General features: G+C 40.2%; 1 long non-coding RNA gene across 1 annotated transcript; it reads right to left on the bottom strand.

Moving 5' to 3' along the window:
* Positions 1–229: 229 nt before the first annotated feature.
* On the bottom strand, positions 230–1,041 carry LOC140994172 (uncharacterized). The gene is made up of 2 exons (XR_012178723.1): positions 765–1,041; positions 230–591 (listed from the first exon to the last, which is right to left on the bottom strand). It is a non-coding gene; the product is annotated as an uncharacterized lncRNA (long non-coding RNA).
* Positions 1,042–21,328: the final 20,287 nt, after the last annotated feature.

Below are 21,328 nucleotides of genomic sequence, written 5' to 3'. Positions count from 1 at the left end.
GTGTATGTGTGCAGAGGGGTACTGGACTTATCAAGCTGGAATATATCCCTTCTTATGAGAAGTCACTGTTGGCTGATGTTTGGAACGTGACCTTTGGGATCCAGGTTGAGGATTTCTAGAGGAAGGCCCTGTGTGCGCAAGTGCATGTAGGAACTGACTCGTAGACAAAGATCTAAATCTCAATAGCACATTTGTATCATTTTGCATTTAAAATCATAAAGCAAATCTCTTATTGTGCTGTCTATTTTTTTCCATTTATTGTCAATTAAACCTGTTGTAAGAAGCAGGAAAAGTTTGATCTAATAAATTAACAACACATGGTCGTCTGTGGAAGATGACCGCTTGTTTGAATTACAGCACTGACTGACTGACAGTCAATCATCAGTCACAAATTTCAGAAACACATCTTAGTCATGTCCTCTGCAATTAGAAACAGATGTTGACAGGAAAAAATATTGAAAATATAATGAGGGAAAAAAATGTAAGTGGCTCCCTATGATGGAGTGGGAGATATGATGATGATCAGCTTCACCAACACATGAGTTGACAGTGAAATATTTGGACCAATTCAGTGGCAACGAGGAGGGAGATCTGGAGCAAAAGATTGAGAAGACGAGATGCAGATGAGTAACAAGTAACCAATATTTTGTTGAAATACTCTGTATCCTTACAGGTACCATATAATGCCCAGTTCCAGCTTCATACTTTTAATTTAGGTCTCTACTAGAAAATGTTTACATGCTTTAATGTTAACTTGCACATACAAAACAATTTAACTGTGGCGATGTGTGGTAGTAGGTTAAGGACCCAGAAGTGGACACCAGAGTAGGAGCAGTTTCAATGGGATTTATGTGACAGAGCAAACAGAAGTTGGTGTGAGCAGGTCTTGGTGACTCAGCTGGGGGTGAGGCGCAGGAGGCACACGGCGGCACTGGCAGAATGTAGGCGGAGAAGCGAGGCACAGAGGTCCACTGGTGAGTTGGATTGTGAGGAGGTGCTGCGGCTGGGAGGCAGGTGGAGTGGAGTACTGATCAGAGTGGTGGTCACTGGTGGAGAAGCAGAGAAGCAAATTAGAGCTCAGGTGAAAAACAGAAACAAGGAAAAAACTCTCTAGAAACTACTTGCACAAGGAGAGCGGCTGGATACCACGTCGACAGACGAAAATCATCGGAGTAGACTGGAGATCTGTGTACTTGAGCAAGTGCTGATTAGCCCAAACGTGCTGCAGGTGTGTGAGTGCAGAGAAAACTCCGCCCAGCCTCCCGCAGCACCTCTGAAACACAAAGTACAAAACAAAAACACAACCACAAAAACCCACAACCAGTCCAAAATATGACATAAACCACACAGTGTTATTCTACATGGAGATGGTGATGCTTGAGGAGGCTCTGCTCAGAACCATTTCACAGCCATTTAACAGGGCAGTCAGGCCATGACACAAAAAAAGCAAAATGAATAAAATCTATAGAATAACCACAATTTTTGTGTTTTCAAATATTTTGTCCTTTTTAATTTATCTTGTGACACCTGATGTTTATGTTGCAATGCCTGTCCTGACCCCCAGGTTGGCAGCAAATGATCTAGATCTCTTTAATAATACGTAACATCAAAAAACACACTGTTGTTTCAGGTCATGAAAATCCCCTGAAAAAGAGAAAAGATCCGCAGTTTTTTGCAGGATTGTAGTCGATGTACTTGATGTTTTGAGCAAACCTGCTCAAACAGCATTTAGACTAAAACCCCCTTAAATGAACAACAAATCAACTAAATTATTTTAGTTGGATATGCTCCTCCTGAAGGCAGATTAATCAAACCAAAGAACCTACATAAAGTTAGGGGGGGAAAGTTCTGAATACATTATGGGCCTTATGAAAACGATCAATGGCACTTGGTCTAAAGTGCATGGCACAAATGCTTTTTTGGGCGTGTCCAACTCCCTTTTGCTATTTAAACGGCAGATAATATGGGGGCACGGCGCAAAAGGGCTGTATCTAAGTATCTCTCGCTCAACACGTGTATTTGCACACAAGGAACAGATAAACTTCACTGATTATTTTAAACTCGCCGAAAGGATTGGTTAGTATTTAATGTTAATTAATCGTCTGTGTTCTTCTACACAATAAAAGGTCACTCACAGTCCAGATTCATACAGTAACATAGTTTTCTGTGAAGCAGCTGTCCTGATAAATCCTGAGATCCTGTATAGGCACATCTTACTGAGTCTTTGACTTTAGACCAGCTTTTTGTTGATCTATAGCGTAGTCGCTTTCTGCTGCTTTAAGATAGCAATGCGCTATCATTGCGCATGGCTACACCTCACTTTAAGACCAACATGCCCAGGGGTACACAGGTAGGCGCAGGTACATTTGCTATCTATACAATGTGGCCACTGGGTGTGAAAATAACAACTGCATCGGTCTGAAACTAGCAATGACACCTGTGCGTCGCTGTGCGCCAGATGTATGATAGTGCCCTATGTCTTTGAAATAAAAACCTCAACTTGCCAAAAACCACAAAGCCAATAAACAAATCAATAAAAAATTCAAAATTAGAATGGCATTCAGTAGAGTGCATACCTCCGCCAAGGACCAACAGTCCCCTTTTGTACTCACTAATTCCAGTCACCTACTGTAATACCTCTGATTTTGAGAAATCAAAAAGAAAAAGTGGAAAAACGCTACATCTCTGTAAAAGAAAGTGAATAAAAATTCCTGAGCCTGTCCCTTTATCCTGATCGACACCAAAAGTTAATGTTAATGGACCAAGACGCATCCTCCATTCAAGTTTTGCTGAAATCAATTCTGTGTTTCTTTTATAAGATCCTGCTGACAAACCAACCCACCAACAAATGGACACAGGTGGCGGAGGTAAATATTTAAAATGAAATGCTATTGGATGTTTGATGGACCACACCACAGTGAAATGACTTCTCTGGTAATGTGTATATCTAATAATAATAACCTAACCCAGATACTAGATACAGATTTGTCCCTCCTTCCTCTCTCCCTGCTTCCTCAGTTCTTCCCTGTCAGCGCTTGCAAGTTCAGCCAGAGTTAGTTTCTCTGCCCCTTTTCTTAATTGGCGTTAAAGATGCCCAGGGCCTCAGCAACACACACACACAAACCCAGACGCAGGCACACAGTGACTCTCTGCTGCTTTACAGTGGCAGAGGAGAGAGGCTGACGTGTGGGAAAATTCGCCTTGGGTGTAAAGAGAGAAAAAAAAGCCTGTAAAGCAGTCCTTTGCGGGATGAAAACTGCAATGATAGCGAATATTCTACTCTTAATTACTGCCTGTTTACTCTGCTCTCCCCCCAGCCTTTAACCGCCCCTACCAGCCACCACCACACACCCATCATCACCCTCATTTTCTACTTTCTCACCCCTAACCTCCTGCTTTTCCTCCTACACACATATCTGCACTGGAACCTGCAACTACTATAAAAGGGATTAAACACAAAAAGAAAAAGCTTTGAAGGCTGAAAGTTTCCCCAAACTAGTGAGAGGAGGTGCAGGTTGCAGGATTCAGAGGGTGTGCTGCAACCTGTATTTTTTCTTTGATCTGAGTCCATTAAGAATACAGTGACTCATATCTAACAGTTCATCCTCAATGATCAGCTCTGGGAGGGAGCTGAGTGCCTAAGACTCAATTCTTTAAAATGAACTTTGCGCAGTTTAAGTGCCTTGTTTGTGATTGGCGATTTGTGCCCTAACCACCATCACCTCCATCCCTCTATCCTCCCTCTGGACACACTCACACACACTTACACAAATCAATCTGGTGGCTCCCTATTGCTGGTCTCTAGAGAGAGGCTCATCTCATCTTGGAAGCCACAGCAGGGTTCACAGGTTCACTATTGACCCAGTCCATGGACTGAGAGTATGACTCCCTCTCTCTCTCTCTTTCTCTCTCTAACACACACACGCACACACACACACACACACACACACACACACACACACACAGACCTTGTTCAGGGCATGGAGAAGTTTCAATGGTCTCATAAGTAGTCTGTTTCTTAGCTGTGATAGAGGTGTGGTGAGGCTTACTGAAAACTGGGGGACCTGTGTTTGAATGCCAGTTGGAGCCTCACTTGAATAAAGTGAGATGGAAAAACAGGTACAGTTTTACTGGTATGTTATCACTTTTTTGGATAAACCTGGTCATATGACAGCAACAGACCTGCTTCACTGTTAAAACAACAGCCCATCTTGATGGCAGCAAGCCAAACAAAAATGTCTCTGCCACCATTTAAAATTAAAAACAAGCGGTGACTAAACATCATGCAGGCCCGGTCATTGGCTGCATTCATTCCATTGAAACAGATTTTTCTGCCCTTTCCGCTGTGTAACAAGAGGGACAGCGGCATTGCCAGATGAAGCACATTTCTGGACATTACAATGGACATTATTTTTGTGCATATTAATGTGCTGAGATAACTAATGAGCAAGCAGATCAATTAACAATTTTGGCCGAATTACAAACATGATGATCAAGAAAATAAAAGATTTTAAGAAAGAATTTAAGTATCTACATAAGACAAGAAGAAAATGTGTACTGCCCTCGCAGTGCCGTGTGCTTATGCAAAGCTAGACAGTCAGATAACGGATAGAATCCTTCAAAAAACCACAAGGCTTGACTTTTCTTGTCCTTTAATGGAGTCTTCTATTTCAATCCAATCCAATCCGTAAAACTGAAAATCATACAGAGATATAAACACGATTTACTTAAACACTGGACAAGCAAAGCATTGCATAAGTACATTTCAACTAGCATCCATCAATTAACAAAACCAAAAGAGCTAGCGTCTGCTGAAAGCTAGCAGAATACATTGTCGGAAAACATAATAAATTCCTTGCAGAAATACACAATTATTTGACAATTGTCCACAAACAATACTTACAGATAAATATTCTCCAAGGCAAAAGCGTCAAAAACTCCAACAATGTTATCTCAGCAGTCTGTTTAGCTTGCATGTGCTCACCTGAGCATGCATCGGAAAAACACAACATAGCTGGAACTAACGAAAAGAGCGCCCACTCCGACGCAGTTTCTCTAAACCAAAGAAAAGACCACTCACTCTGACGTGGTTTTTTTTCACAACCAAAGAATATAGACTTTTTAAACCTGCTCAATGCTTAATGTATGAACTTTAACTTAACTTTTTAACTTTTTAACCCTTAAAGGCAGAACAAAATGATTACCTATGAGTCTGTCCAATGTAAAGACACCAGTAAGAAGATAACTGTGAAGAATTTGATGACAATGAGAATTTGTTTGTATATTCAGAAAATCATTTTGAACAATCACTCATCATGAGAATTTAAAATTGACGAGAAAAGCTGTCTTCCAAACTGTCATATTAATGAAGGTTACCAACTTATTTTCCTTTTACACACACACACACGGTTTGACACAAAAATAAAAAAAATGCATGCTTTCTTTTTCGCCCTAAAATAAGGGCGCATGCAGATGTCAACACACATTTGCACATATGCACACAACATACTCTAAAACATGCACACAAATTAAGGCGCCTTCACAATTGTATCACATATTGTTGTGCATGTTTTATGATAAATTTCATACCGTACTTTTGCGCCAAAATACATTTGTTTACTGCCATTTCCAGAAGACAATGAAGAAATATGGGGACAAACTTTACAATTTGTCCAAACAAGAAAAGATAAAGGCTGAAACTACAATTGTATTCATACTGGATTAGTGTGAATGTGATTTAAAGCTGTGTTAACTTTGCCATGGATTTTACCGTACAAACAGAACAGTAAACACAGGCCTTCAGAGACCTACAATGTTCTTGTGTCACTGTGTCAAAATTACAATTATTCTTGGCCTTTATTGACCGGAGGTATTTAAATCTTTGGTTTGTTGTTTCATGGTATGCAGGTTTATGCAATAGCAGTAATATGCTTACCTTTGTGGCTTTGTTTTGTGTCTTAAATGTAACCCTAACCCTAGGAGTCTTTGTTTGTTGGTATTGATTCACAAACACAATTCATGTCATAACTGATGTGACATGAACAGTGTTGGGGTAACAAAAGTAACACGTTACAGTAATATATTTCTTTCAGTGGTAACAATAATATTTGAATGGTCTTGCATTTCTATCGTGTTTTTCCTGTCTACTGACGCCTATAACACTTGCCACATTCACCCATTCACACACAGATGCAAGGCACCAACTGCTCATCAGGAGCAATTTGGGGTTCAGTATCTTGCTCAAGGACGCTTTGGCACGCAGCTGGGATTGGAACCAGTGACCTTCCGATTACTAGACAACCCACACTACCTGCTGAGCTACATCCGCCCCAGTAATACATCACGACAGTTATGTCACAAAACGCGTTACAATCCACGCCATGGACTGAAGTGAATCGTTTATTGTATTTTTAAGAACCCATCCACACCAACATGACTATATTAACATAGGCATGTGTTTAATAGAGCCCAGCCTATAAGTTCTTTGTTCAGTCTCTGTGTGACTGTGAGCACACATTAATTTACATTATTTAATCACATATGACCATGCACTCCTTGTTCTGTGGATAAAAGGCATAGAAAAAGAGATTTTTTGTCTTGTCATGACATTATAGGCTACATTATAGAAGGTATAGATCTATTGTGTTTCATATGACTAAGCCTGCAGTTAAAATATTATAATAATATAGTAATATCAGACTGTGAACCTTTGTCTGCCTACTCATCCCTGTGTCCAAGGCCATATGTTTATTTAACCCTTGTATGGTGTTCGGGTCTGTGGGACCCGTTTTCATTTTTTATCAAAAGAAAAATGATACGATTAATTATTTTTTTCAAACTCAGACTCATTGGCCTTGGCTCATTTTCTGTGAAGAACATAGTACACATTTTCAATGACCACACACTGTACACCCCCCCTACACATTTACATTACATACAGGATGTTCGGGTCCACTGCACCCAGGGCGCGCGTGTGTGTGTGTGTTTGAGTGTGTGTGTGTTGTGTTTCTGCCCCTGCCATTCCCGCACAAGGTTGCAACATTGTTGCAAAATTCTAGCACCAACACTGTCTGCTCTCACATTCCTGCACATTTTACCCTCTGTCTTGCAGGAACCAATCTTTATTTAAAACCAGTAGCACTTCATAAATGTGATCAAACAAAGGTAAAGGGCAAACATTAACCATATATGCTGTTTATATTGCTTGTAATTGGGATGAAGTAAACATCTGTTGAGTATTTTAACATAAAATTGTTTGATTGTGTTGAATTAAGAACCCAAAAATGTAGTGGGTCCACCAGACCCACGAACACTGGCTGAATAACAAAAATATGAACACCACACAAGGGTTAAAAAGATCTCGGCTATTTAATTGTTCTATATAGGTTATTTGGTCATTTTGTTGAAAGTGACTAAAAAGTAGTGTAATAAGTAATACATTACTCTACGCAGACAGTTATATTGTAACGTAATATATTACTCTAAAATGAAGGTAACTGGTGATATGTAATATATTGCATTTTGAAAGTAAGCAACAGTAAGAAAAGTATTTTTTTCCAAATCAGAATAAAATCCCTGTAATATTCAGGTTTAATAGTTTTACATACACAGTTTCAACAGTTTTAATACAAAAATTAACTATTGGTATATTTCATAATACAGGTATGATATACTGTATATTATTTGTTTAATACAGTAATTCAATTGATATAAAAATCTTGTTTTATGTTTCTCATGAAAGTAAAACAACATGTGTGGTCATTTAGTGTGGTTTTTTCTCTTAAAGCTCAGTTTCTCCTGTGAGTTTTGGATGGCGGGTGAGTGGGGGTGGGGTTAGAAATATTTCCCTGTCCCCTGGTGTACGCGATGCTGTATTAAAGCCATATTTCGCATCACACTTGGCAGATATATGGGGTGTCTTAAACAATATGAACTATGTGTTAAGAAATAAATTGCTTACACCACTAGAATTCTTACAGGAACACTTCAATCCAGACCCCAAGACCATCCAGATCATTATTTCTTGCACATTTTCCCCGGTGCAAGCAGACATGGGTACTGATTGTAATAAAACACACCGTGTGGAGTGTAGTGGGGGTTGAAGGGGGTTGTAGGAAAGCTACCGTGACAGTGCTGTATGCCATTCATATGCTTAATTTACAGGATTTCAGTCTTAACAGCAGTGGATATATTCAACATGCTGGTTTCGAGTCACTGTTGTTTTATTTTGAAAGAGCTGAATTTGGTATGTGGTTGTAGACGAGACTGAGCGATAGCCTCTTCTCATGAGTTAAGTCACGAGCTGCTGAGATGAGAAGCACAGAGGCCAATTTTGGGGCTCTGTGTGTGCATGTAGGTGTGTGTTTGTCTGCGAGGGAATGCGCGCTGGAGGAAAGCAGCATGCTTTCTCAGTGTTAACATGCCTGATGCATAAATCTTCTCAACGAGTTATGGATAATAGCAGAACCTGGAAGAAACACACCCACTGTACACAGTTATATCTCATACATCCCGACTCTACCCTACTTGCTTAGTTTCTTCTCTGGCTTTGAAATGTACTAAAAGACAGCAGTAGCATTCATTTAAACATGACTTTAGCTAGATTGTCTATAAAAAAGAAGAAAGTTGTGAATTTTATATTTATCATACCCTGTTTTGAGTATGTGCTGCTCAGAGTGGGCATATTTTTCATTTGATTCCAGCTCTTGAGCTTTCAACTGAAATATGACTCGTCACCCTCTTGCAACTATATTTGAAGGTGTCTAATTTTACCACGGCGGTCAGTGGGGAAATTAGACAAGAGAAACTCACTGAAAGTGCACCAACTGCATTTTTAAATTTAACAGCCCAGGGATGGTTATTTATATAGTATATGAAAACTCAAGTTACTATATTCAGACATCATCCCAATGTGAGCCACATGCTACCTGTACACACTGCAGAGGTATACTAAATTTAAAATGAGATGTGTTGTAGAAACTGAAATCAGCTCTGTGGAGAAAGAAAGCAAGACAGAGGACGATGCATGACCTGAGAATACGTTTTAGGCAGGACATAAAATAAAATGTTTGGGCTGTTAACCTTTGTTTCTAAATACATTTTAAGTTCTTTGTAATGTATTGTCTTTTCTCCTCTTGATTATTCCACATGTGGCCTACAACCATTTTCAAATGTAAAATACTCTTACTGGTGCTTTAGGGTGTTGTGACTGACAAACTGCTACAAAGGTGACCATTCAATCAGGATAGAGGTGTAGCAATGCATATGCATGGACGCTCAACCCTCTTGTCCAAAAATGGTCACTTCTGGCTCCAAAATCCAAGATGGTGACAGCCATTTCAAACTTTGTTCAGTCTATGGTGCTTTGACATCCATGGTTTGGTTCATTTAGGTTGTTGTGTCTTCTTCTGGTCCAGTTTGTGTTTACACCAGCTTTTTACAAATAGCACAAAAGCTGATGGGAGGCAGGCAGGATAAGTAACTGAAGATAAGTTTTTAATGAAAAGTCAAAAATACGAAAAATGTAACATGTAATACAAAAACAACAAAGTAGCAAACAAAAGCTAAGACAAAGTACCAGCTAAGAAGAACAAAGTACAACTAAGTAAAAACAAGAGGAACGAAAAAACCAGAAACATACCACAGGGTAAAACAGGGAGACTCTGGAGTGAACAGGCTCAGGTGAATTCTGAATGTACCTTAAAGGGATATTTCTCAAGTTTTGAATACTCTTATCAACATGGGAGTGGACAAATATGCTTGCTTTATGCAAATGTAGTGTCGTACTGTCCAGAATGTTCACCAGAATAACCTCAAAGGTACTGCATGCTCAAAAAATATGCTGAAAGACAACATGGCAAAGTCAAGCCTAACAAGCAAAAACCAGATGGGCATATTGACCTGAATGTAACATTCCTGAGTAATACTTACACAATGTAGTGTCCAACTTTACACTTGTACAGTTACAGCCGCCTCGATTTTCCCCTCCCACCCAACTGCCTTTCGGCTGCCAGCTAGTTCCAGTTGGTTCCCAGCCACTGGGAGTCCCCCGCTTTCTCCTGGGGGTGTACCTAGATTCCACTGTAAACACACCCATTCATTCAATTGCAGGGTGTCACCATGAGATGGCGCTTCCCTCACAAAAATACAGCATAGATACCCTTTAAACCTAACCCCTATTCTCATCGTTCATATCCCTTGTGAACATGTGCTTGGCCAGAAAGTGCTATTTAAGACTCGACGTACTCTGGTGGGAACTCACATCGACAGTAAATGCAAATAATGTTGTTCTTGGGGAGAGAACCATCTGGCAGGGCTTTGAAGCTGAACTTGCCATTCAAAAGACCCTTTTCTTTATCCATTTCTGCTCAAGGAGGTTTGTTTCTGCTTGCCATACACAACGGAACTACTGCATCGCTTCCTGATTTCCCAAACTACGGAGCGGGCGTGCGTTAATCGCGCGTCAAAAAAAAAAACAGCGCAAGAGGAATTTGCCTTAATGCATTATTATTGTGTTAACTTTGACAGCCCTAATATATATATATGTGTGTATATATATATATATATATATATATATATATATATATATATATATGTATGTATACATACATACATAAACACTCACACATACACACACACACACACATACACATATTTCATACCACAAACCCAAACAAACTGTACTGACAGAGTTTAACAGACCCAAACCTCACCAGACCCATCTTTTCAGGCAGTCACAGTTTGGTTGTTTAGTTGACACCAGAGTCCAAATGACAAAAAACAACTGCAAACACACCATTCAGTTGATTTGAACTTTGAAACTGAAAACGTTAGCTTAAAATAGTTATTTAGACTAAAATTGTTTTCTGAAGAGACACTCCTCAAGGTAAAATAATTGTAGAACCAATTGTGTGAATTTGGTAGCATTTTCCCTTAAAACACTTGATGTTCAACAGCTGACTATCAAGAAATGGAAGTTGAAGTCTCCCACCGAATAAAGTATAAATGCAATATAATCCAAAAAGTGTCAGTGACTCTCTTACACATCTGTAGCAGGTGGGTAAAGCAACGATAAAATAGAAACTAGGATAACGCATGCAAAAGTACATGTATGATCTTTGAATGTCCTGATAAAAAATGTTAATTATGGCATTCTTAAGAAATCAGATGGTTGATTGAGTTAAATTAACAACAACCCCCCTGACAAATCATCTTTCTCTTTGACTGTCCTTAATCTCTAAATGTGTCAAACCTCATCCTAAATCTTGTTTAAGTGATGTTTTTATCTCACATGCCAGGATTCCACTTTTTGTGCGGAGATGATGAGGCTCATAAAAGATGATAAAGGGACGCTGGCAGAAGGTTGTTCCTCTAGCCTATAGCCTTCCATTCTTCACTGCCAAAGTTAAACAAGCTTTAGATCACCAGCTTTATTCATCTGCGCTGAAAAAAAACTGGTAAAAACCCTGCTCCACTCGTCAGATTCCAATCCCCCCAGAGATATAACACTCTCCTGTCTAATATCTATGACTCCGGCCGCCCACTCTCACTCCCCAAACAGCATTGACTGATGTCGAACACCATCCAACACCCCCAGCACATGTCCCAAAGATTTTTCCACCCTGACACTGAGCCCAAATCCCCAAGCACTGCTATTATGCTCGCTGTCAAACACCAACAACGGCTCTTGTTTTCGGCTGTTTGTTTCGATCTTTGCCGTCAAAGCCAGAGTGATGCTTTGTAGTGTCTAACCAGGGTTTGTCATTGTTTGGATGATGGATAAGGAAGAAGTTGCCTGGGGCTACAGGTGGTCCTGACCGTGAATCACAAGAGAAAATGCAAAAAATGCCTGTTGTAGACAGGGCTTGATTTTAAATTTCATGTTTTTTCCAATTTAGATTTTTTTGTTTTGTATGTACTGTGATTAAAAGCAAATGGCTGTGGCAGGTCTCTTGAGGGTTCAAAATCTGAACAATGAAAAAGCTTAAAATAAAAGTCTGATTGTTGTGAGCCAACCCAACTTTAGTGAAATACTAATCACAAGAGTTTTATCTTGACGGACTTAGGCCGATTGAGTAGTGGGTTATGAGAAAGACCATACAGGGAAATGGCATTACAATGTGTGGTTATCATGATGATGTATTATAATGCATGCAAGCTTTCTTGAGAGCTGTGTTTTTGGAAAAAAAATGTATGCAATGCAATCATAAATTAACTGTTGGTTAACTGTTGAAATGACAAAGGTTAAGGTAACAATAACGAGTGTTGTAGTCAATATTCATCTGTCTTACAATATGAATAATCCCAGAACTGCATTTCACATTTTCAGAATGACCGTTGAATGACATAAGAGATGCCATTGAGTTAGCTGGAGTTGTTAAGATTATAGAAATGAGCAAGAGCAACCTAAATTTTGGCAGTATCCAATCCAAAAAGAAATTCCACCTCCTCCCTTCAGGCCTCCCTCCCTCCATTACCTGATACCACGGATTGTGATCTGTAGTTGCCCCGATAATCACACCAACCACTTTGGCAGCCACAACTGCTGTGTCTCTGTGCTCGTACGTAGAGCAAAGGCTGGAACAGCCCTCCGGCATCCCCTCGTCCGCTTTACCTATTGAGCTCAGAGACACTCTGGCAGTGAAAAGCGGCTCCGAGGGATGAGTGACCACGAGAGGAGCAGCAGAAGACCAGGACAGAGGCCAAAGAGATTGGTGTGTTTACCAGTGAAACTACAGCTTATAAATCACCACATCAGACCGTAAGAAAAGCATACATTTCCACAGCTACTGTGTGAGATTTACAAGCGGAGTAGGGCTGGTTTTGTGAGAACTGCAGTGGGATCCATAATAACGTTTCACTCCATGCTCTTCTGTTGTTGTCAGTCAAATGGCGATGGTGCAACTGAACTACACACCTAGTGATATGACAGGCTGTTTATGAGGGTGTATTCCTTATTGCTATCGATGACTTGTCTATTGCTGATACATATTGCTATTGTTTTATCGCCCAGGCCTAGACTACACTGACACCGATGTCCCTGTAGCCCTTGCTGGCCAGCAGGGAGATGTGTTAGAAGTTAGTTTGCCACGTTCAACAAGCTCTCTTATCTTTTTTCAGACATCAATTTTAGCTAAGCAAAATAGCTCAGTCCAGAAAGTCTACCCGGCGTGGAAGGGTGCATTTGCTTTTTGCTACGGTGTTAGCTGGCTGCTGGCGTTCTTGTGCCACTAGCTTAGCAATATATCCTCCTAGCCCTGTTCGAATACTCCAGTCATAAGGTCGCACGGGCAGAAGGCCTGGTACTGAGTGCTAAGGGTAGCGCGCACGCAGGCAGGCAGGTATGTAAGTAGACAGACAGGTAGCCTGTTCAATCTTTCCAAACGGGCCAAATGAGACAATTGGATGGGCTTATTAGAGGTCTGCAACAGCCCAGATAATGGCTTTATTTCTTATATTTGTCAGAGCATTTGATTTAGTTATTGCCGTCTGAGAGTTTATAGATTTTCTACAAATATAATAGAATAACTTACTAAGATGCTAGTGTTTAATCTAACACCCACAGGAATGTGAACCTTGAGACTGTAAGTAACAGGCAAGACAGACATTTAGGCCACATTTCAACATTAACTATTCCAAGAACCCCCACCTTTTTCACCCCCAGTATTCCCCTTCATTTTCTCCTGTTCAATCACATATACTGTGACTCACTCTAATTCTGCTCCCTTCTGGCTTATTGAGAAAACAAGGTAGAGAAAAAAAGAAGAGGGGAAGCAGCAGAGAAATGCGACAGAGGCCTCAGTGACATACTCCCTCCAGACCTGCGGCTCTATTTCTTTTAAACCCTGCCAAACTTTTGAAGAGGCACCCTTTTTCTCAGCTTATAAATCGCCTCCCTATTCACTCCATCAAACAGAATCCACACACTCATGCACACATGTACTATAGCTAGACATATACACAGTATGCACACATCTCTCCAGGCTGCAGAAATTTTGGCAGATCCCCTCTGACAGACAGGCAGGAAGATCAGAGCGAGGTGAATGATGGGGAGGGAGGCAAGGGGAAGAGAGATGGAGAGGTGAGGGATAACAATCAAATGAATGACAGAATACAGGTGTTAGGGTTTGCTTGACAACCTCTCGGCTGCCTCTACTCCCCCCAGCAGCCGATGGTATCAGACTACTCCAGCGTTATTGGCCGCCAGTCTCAAGGACCCAGACAGCAAGCTTTAGCTGGGTGTGGAGAAATGATAAACTGAAGAGGAGTAGGAGGGGGAGGCAAGAGAAGGCCAGGTGGAGAGAGAGGTGTTTGACAAAGAGTGAGAGAGTGAGTGCTTCTCTTCAGAGACATCCCTCCCTCTATTGCTAACATTTGGCTGAACTTTCAGATGGGATCCTCCCTCATGACTTCTTGTGTGTGAGGTCAGACAGAGAGGGAGATCCAGAGAGAAGACTAGAACAAGAAAGTACAGTGAAAGAGGTGGCCTGCAGAGGTAACAAAGAAGAAAGATGATGAAGAGGGAAAGGATAGGGTTGAGCCCAGTAGGTATTATGAACTGAACAGGGTGTTTTGTGTAGTGGTAGGTAAGGGAATTCGGGTCAGGAAAAGAATTGGCAGGTGTTGTGCTTTTTCTGTCATAGTACGTTAAAGGTACATGTAAATACTCTAAATAAAGTTTTGCCAAAAAGGTTTAGTTGGAACGGAAAGCAACATCTAAAAGGTCTTAGGAATGCATGTGTTACGGACCAGAGTCTGGCAATCAGGTTTAAAGGGATTTATTTCAGGACAGAGTTCTTAGAGGAAGTAGTGGACGAGGAGGGCAGGCAGGCAGGCTGGGTTGTCTGGTGGCAGCGTGAGGGACCTCAGGTGAGCCAGAGGAGCAGGAAGCACAAGGGAGAGGTGCTGGAGGTTCTGCACATGAGGGAAGAAAATACAAAAGCATGAGGAGAAGCTCAGTACGAAAAAACACTGGAGCACTAGATAATACTTTGAAGATAGCGAATACAATAGTCATTGCTGTATGTCATTCAACCTAGTTTGGCCTTAAGACACATTTCTGTACCATCAGCCCAGTTGGGTTCACATTTGGACTTGTCATTGGCCAATATACAATATCAGCATTTCTACAATGCATGTCACATCACGTTCACAATATTTATATTATATTACATTACTATGACTGACTTTCATATCAAGAGGTGGACGACATGTGGTGTTGGAGTCAAGATATGGGAGAAGGCTGCAGGCCAGTGGCCGCTGTTCATGACTGCGTTGCAAGATTTGTAACTGTATCTTTTTCACGAAACCTCGCACAATTTCCAGCAGTGTTTGTTGCGCCAAAAAATTACATTATTGACGAGACCTCAGGGACATCTCCGATGATGACTGCTGGGACCAAAACAGGTATTTCAAGCCAAAACATGATATTTTCTTTACCTTAACCAAGTGTGTTTTTGTGCCTAAACCTAACCAAAGCATGAGCAAAGCGTACAAGTTGTGACATAAAGGAATGTAAAGTTTCAGCATATCTGTGGTTTACAGAAATGTGTACTGCCAGCATTTATTCTGGCGATCGTGTTGCAACATAAAACTGAACCAAAGTTACTAGTTTCTGTTAAAACCTAGATGCTTACATGAGTGAATGTACAGTGTATGAGTAATGGACAAAAGGAGAGAAGTCAAGGAAGTCTTATCAATTCTTTCCTGTTGGTATAGCACAGGGGTCTGCAACCTGCGGTTCTGGAGCCACATGCGGCTCTTTTGCCCCCCTGTGGCTTTGACATTTTACATGAAAATGAATTATATATATATATATATATATATATATATATATATATATATATGTATATATGTATACATATATATATTTTATCATCATCACTGCTTTAGGCCGACAGTGATTCTTGCATTCTCCTAAAATAAAAATGCGTAGCCTACACACAGAATTGTATCTGTTCTATCAAGTTGTGATTAATTGAATGATCCTGAGTTAACACATTGTGTTTAATGCTCAAGCCCGAGGGTTGATTGCTGTATGTGGCCGAGGATAAAAAAGAAGGATTAACTCCCACTGAAATGGACTAAAATAAATTTAAACTGTCCTTTTTTTACTTTTACTGCCTGCCACTATGTGTTTTATTTATTATCAAAAGAGGTTACTTTTTATTTTGTACATTTTCACTAACACAGGGAGGACTTAAGTAGGTCTGCATATATAGTTCTGTATTGCTACTCTATTTCTATTTATTGTAGGCTAGTTCTTCTATTTCATAAATGCACCAAAACATGGCATCACTGAAATGGAAATGCAAAGTTCAAGTATCTTATACTGTAAGCATAAGTAGCCCACTGCAGAGTTGCCACATCATGTGGAATTATAAATGAACGCTCATTGATTCTGATTAATAATCTTGATAGGCTAATTTAGACTTTCTAGGCCGTGTTACCTTCATTATGAGACACAAATATGTTTTGCGGCTCCAGACATATTTTTTTGGCGAGGGACGGGGGCAAAAATGGCTCTTTTGATCGTAAAGGTTGCTGACCCCTGGTATAGCATATGAAGTCATCACCTTGCACTGTATGCCATTATGTAGATAAGGAGAAGACTGCTTAACAGTACACAGATAGGTGGACAAAACAATCCTGCATAGCGAAACATGAGCATTTAGCTTGAAGAAATCAATTTGGATAAAACATTGACCCCAGTAAAGATTAGAGACATAAACAGGAGGAAGCAGGATACACATAATCCCTTTTCATTCCATTTTTCTTTGCCTCTGTATTTCCTTTCTCTCTGTTGAATGCTAATTCTTTTTCTGCAGCACGCCAAAGCTCACAATGGATAATCTGTATGGTAATAGAACTGCTTGAGCCCAACTTAACACATAAATGTGTCAGAAACTCAGTCGGAATACAAAAAAAGAGAGGGAGGAGAACATGAAAATGAATCCCCCGGTCTCAAAAAACCCTGCCATGATATTCAGAGGTATTAATTTCTAATTCCATATTTTCCATGTTCAGATGTTCAGGAAAGAGGACTAATAGCTGAAATTATATTTGGTAATAATTCATGCGGAGTGGACTCCCTTTGAGCACTGGAGGGACCCGGCTCTAATTCATCAGAAGGAATCAGATAACAGCTCTGTGATATCCGTGTTTTAAAACATCTGCCGCTTGCTCGAGGTTTCATCAGGGAACGTGTTTAAAAAAAATATGACCGGAAAATCAATCAGACTACTGCAAAACCAATGGTGTCAACGCATTCCATGGTGCTGACGATAGTATTATGTTCATTTCTCATATGTCTTTGCTGACAGTTGTTTGTAGATAATGTGATATATCAATTTTAAAATGTTTTACATATCACTCCGCATCACATTTACCAAGACGCATAGATAGGTGTCCCTTTAACCAACAATCGAGGATATACATGAAGCACAGGGGAGAAAAAACACATACCCTGAATGACATGATAGCCAATATGTAGACATTTTTAGAACAAGAAACAAATACATTTGCAGTAACAGTACTGTTTAGAAGTACATTTTTATGTGGAAATTGTCCTTGCATCTTCAAACCTTTTTTACCACACACCACACTTTTGTCGACATCTGTTGACTCTGCTACTGTAGCTAACATGTCAAACTAAATTTCCATGAGAACTGGCAGCTTGTAGCAGTGACAAGTGTCCAGTTATTACATCGAATCAACTCTTGGTAGGCAGTGAAAAATTACCTGGGTGCCAAACAAAAAAAACAGGCAGTGTTGGTAAAAGGTCAAAACTTAAAACCTCTCACAAAAGTTAAATTAGCATGAACAAATAATGTTAGCATAAATGAAATTCCTGCTGTGTGCCTGTTGCACAGGCACAAGCACAGAAGCTGTCTTACCTTAAAACAAGTGTTTCTTCCTCACAAATGTCCAAACACTGTCCACCATCTTATTAAAATTTAGCCACTCTGACCAGATCACTCCATTCTACTCCCTAATTCTGCACTCAGCTGAAAGAGTGTTTTCCTTTCATGTGCAGCTCAGTTTTTCTGTGCAAAACCAACCGAGTCCAGAAGATTAGTTAACGAGCCTGACCCAAGCTCGACAGGGGTTCTGTTTTGTTTTTTGTTTTTTACGTCCGAACTCAACGTAGTTACCATGGTTACAGCTTGCATGTTGACCCTCATTACAGGCATGTGCAGTGTAAATGACAGTGAAAAGCCATTGTTTGATGCACATAGACATAAAATGTAAAAGAATATACACATATATTTTATATCCATGGTTACACACGTACTCACGTACAGAACTGGAGTTACATCAAGGGAGTAACTACTACGTGACACAAATCCGTACTTCATTTCTAAATGTTTTTTAGAACCTAGCCCGTTGGAGCCCGTTGGATACAGGTTCAGGTCGAATATTCTTTTGGGAGGTGTTTCCACTCTTTGCTTTAGTAAAGAGTAAAGAGTAGTCCGTCAGTGTGACTTGTTTTCTACCCTCACATGAATGGATATCTTACAGTGGTGTCCCTTGCAGAACTGACAATAATATGAGACTGTACTATACTAATGGCAGGTATGTCATTTTATATAGCAGCATCACAGTCTAATGTAATCAGTATGGTGAAGCTGGACAGTATAGTGTAATGAAAGCCAGGTAGTGTATGACAATAAGCCCTCAGTGTGACTGCAGCACACAGAAACATGACAATACGTATTGTTATTGTTACATCTAAGTCCGTCGGGGCAGTAATAAAGTCAGGACAATTATATAGCTACAGGGAGAAACGCAACACAATTTCATGTTGCATCTACAGTTTAGGTGCTTAATGGGAACATAATATCAATGGTACTGTCATCAAAGAGAGGAAGATTTAAATAACCAGAAAATCAAGGCGGGTAGATTACAATGTTTCACAGTTATCACTGATCCAATGCTGGTGGGAAACAAATAATGACTGGGTTCCACTTAGGTTAAAAAACACTGAAGAATGAAAACAAGGTACTACTCAGGACTACTGTATATTCGACCAAAACAAGAAATGAAATCAAATTATATCCTGAATTGGCAGAAATTAATTATGCACTTTGATCATTATGGCCAATAGGAATTAAAGGGAAATAATGAGGGGGGAATATAATACAGGGACTTGTTTTGATTGTAGTCTACATTTAGAAGTGCTGCGTGTGTAAAGATCTTCTCCAAGCTTTGAGGTTCATATAGCCTCTAATATTAAGAGAGAGCGGGAGATAAAGAAAGTAGGGTTAATGAAGAGGGGGGAGAAGACCCCCCCACACCACCTACAAAGCCTGCTTTGTTAATTAGCCCATGCCACATCAGCGTTTTTTAAATGAAACCTTTTGGATATGCCTCATCACAGAGAGATCTTGTCTGTTTGTAAAAGAGGACACAGAAATGGAAGTGCGAAAACTTCTGATAGTATGTGTGTTCGATGTGTGTGCATCCAACATTTTACTTGGGATATCTGTATGTGTGGATTGTGTACACGGAAGGGCTACAGATTCATGTGTGACTGGCATCTTATGTAGTGTGTGTGTGTGTGTGTGTGTGTGTGTGTGTGTGAGCGCGTGTGCGTGCATGCTCACAGAGAGAGACTGGATAGGCCCGCGCCTCAATGCTTGTGTATACAGGCGGTAGATGTGTCTCACTTCTTAAGCGGCCCGCTAATCACACAAATTATTGCTTCCAATTAGCGCTGTGGTAGTAATTAATTCCCCCACTATCACATCGTTTAGCGTGCTTTCACACCATGGCACCTGTTTTCCCCAATCCTGCCACCCCTGTTTGTTTATTCTGTCGACATTATTTGCATTAAAAGGTTTAATGAACAGTTTAAGCCGTACGCCACTGGTGTGGGGATGTTCTGACGGCACCAGGGGTCATGGACAATGGGACTACAAAGCAGTGCTGGGGAAGACTCCCAGCGAGAGAGTTCCTTACACCATCAGTGACTGCGCCCTCCCTTCCTCCTCCACCTCTCTAATATGGATTAATAAAGTGATAACGCTCTTTGTTAATTAATATGAGCGTGCAGTACTAATTACTTTGCTGTACGACAAGCAAGCTGTTGAACCCGTAAAAGGAATAGTGTCAGATCGGGCTGGCGATGCTACAACGCTGGGGCTGTGTTCTGACTAGTAATGGAGTACAGAGGGCAGACAGAGAGAGAGCGAGTGAGGTTTGTGAATAATCACAACGCAATCAAGTAGCTCTGATATTCATAAGAGCTGTTGAATATGCAGAGGAAGATAGGCCGTGCCAGTCAACAGTCAGTGGCAGGCCCACACACACACTACAAATATGTGGAGCAGAGCAGAGGCGAGCACATAATAGATCCGTGGATGCTTGTGCTTCGCAGCTGGCCTGAAAGGAATCACTAGCTCTCAGCAGCTTTATTTGCTAAATGTGAAATTTCTTGCAGTTTTGGTTCTGGGAAAAGGCCAAAACTCGCTATAAAACTTTTTACACAAATGATTTCTGTGAATGACAGCTAAAGTGAATGTTAATGTAAATTAACAAATGGCACCATCTGCAAACTGATTTCTGTGTCAGCTAATGGAGGTTAGGATTTACATTTGATTGTTCTGATGATACATGGTTCATACTCACTCTAATGAAAATGTTGACGACAGTATTAACCTTTTGTAGATCATATTCATCAACTGACATGATTCATTAAATGTGTCCTGTCACAGAAAACAAGTGACCTATAGTTACTGCTGTAATGTATAGGTTGGGGACAGGGCCACAGTTACAACTGAGGACATTGACAATATTTCCAATAAATGTTTGAATGTGTTTTTAGTAACGTTTTGTGAATAAGGGTATTTAATTACATGCAGCAAATTATTTTTTTTTAAAGCTGACATATATTTAAACAGCAAAGTAACAACAAAGTAATAAACTAGAATGGTACTCAATAGAGTTCCCTTTTGTACTCACTCATAGAAACAAGCCACCTTAATATGCTTGATCAAGATCCATGCATTACTACTCCCTTAAAATGTAACAAAAATGTTAAAAAAAAAAAAAATGCCTCCTTGAATGTCAAAGTAAAATGAGAAATATTGTAATGTTAAAGAAAATTAGAACAAAAATTCCTGGATTCATCCCTTTATACGGATCCATACCAAAAGTTAATGGGATCTATAATGGTCCAAGACCCATCCTTCATCCAAGTTTGGTGGTAATACATAGAGTAGTTTTTTGTGAAATCCTGCTCACAAACCAACCAACAAATGGACAGGGGTGGGCCTAAACTCATGGACAGAGCTACTAAATAGAGGCCTTATGTTATTACCCTGGCAGT

Source organism: Pagrus major, chromosome 4 (assembly GCF_040436345.1).
Source record: "Pagrus major chromosome 4, Pma_NU_1.0".
Lineage (NCBI taxonomy): Eukaryota > Metazoa > Chordata > Actinopteri > Spariformes > Sparidae > Pagrus > Pagrus major.
The sequence above is the reverse complement of the archived record's forward strand: the minus strand, read 5'-3'. Positions and strand labels throughout refer to the sequence as shown.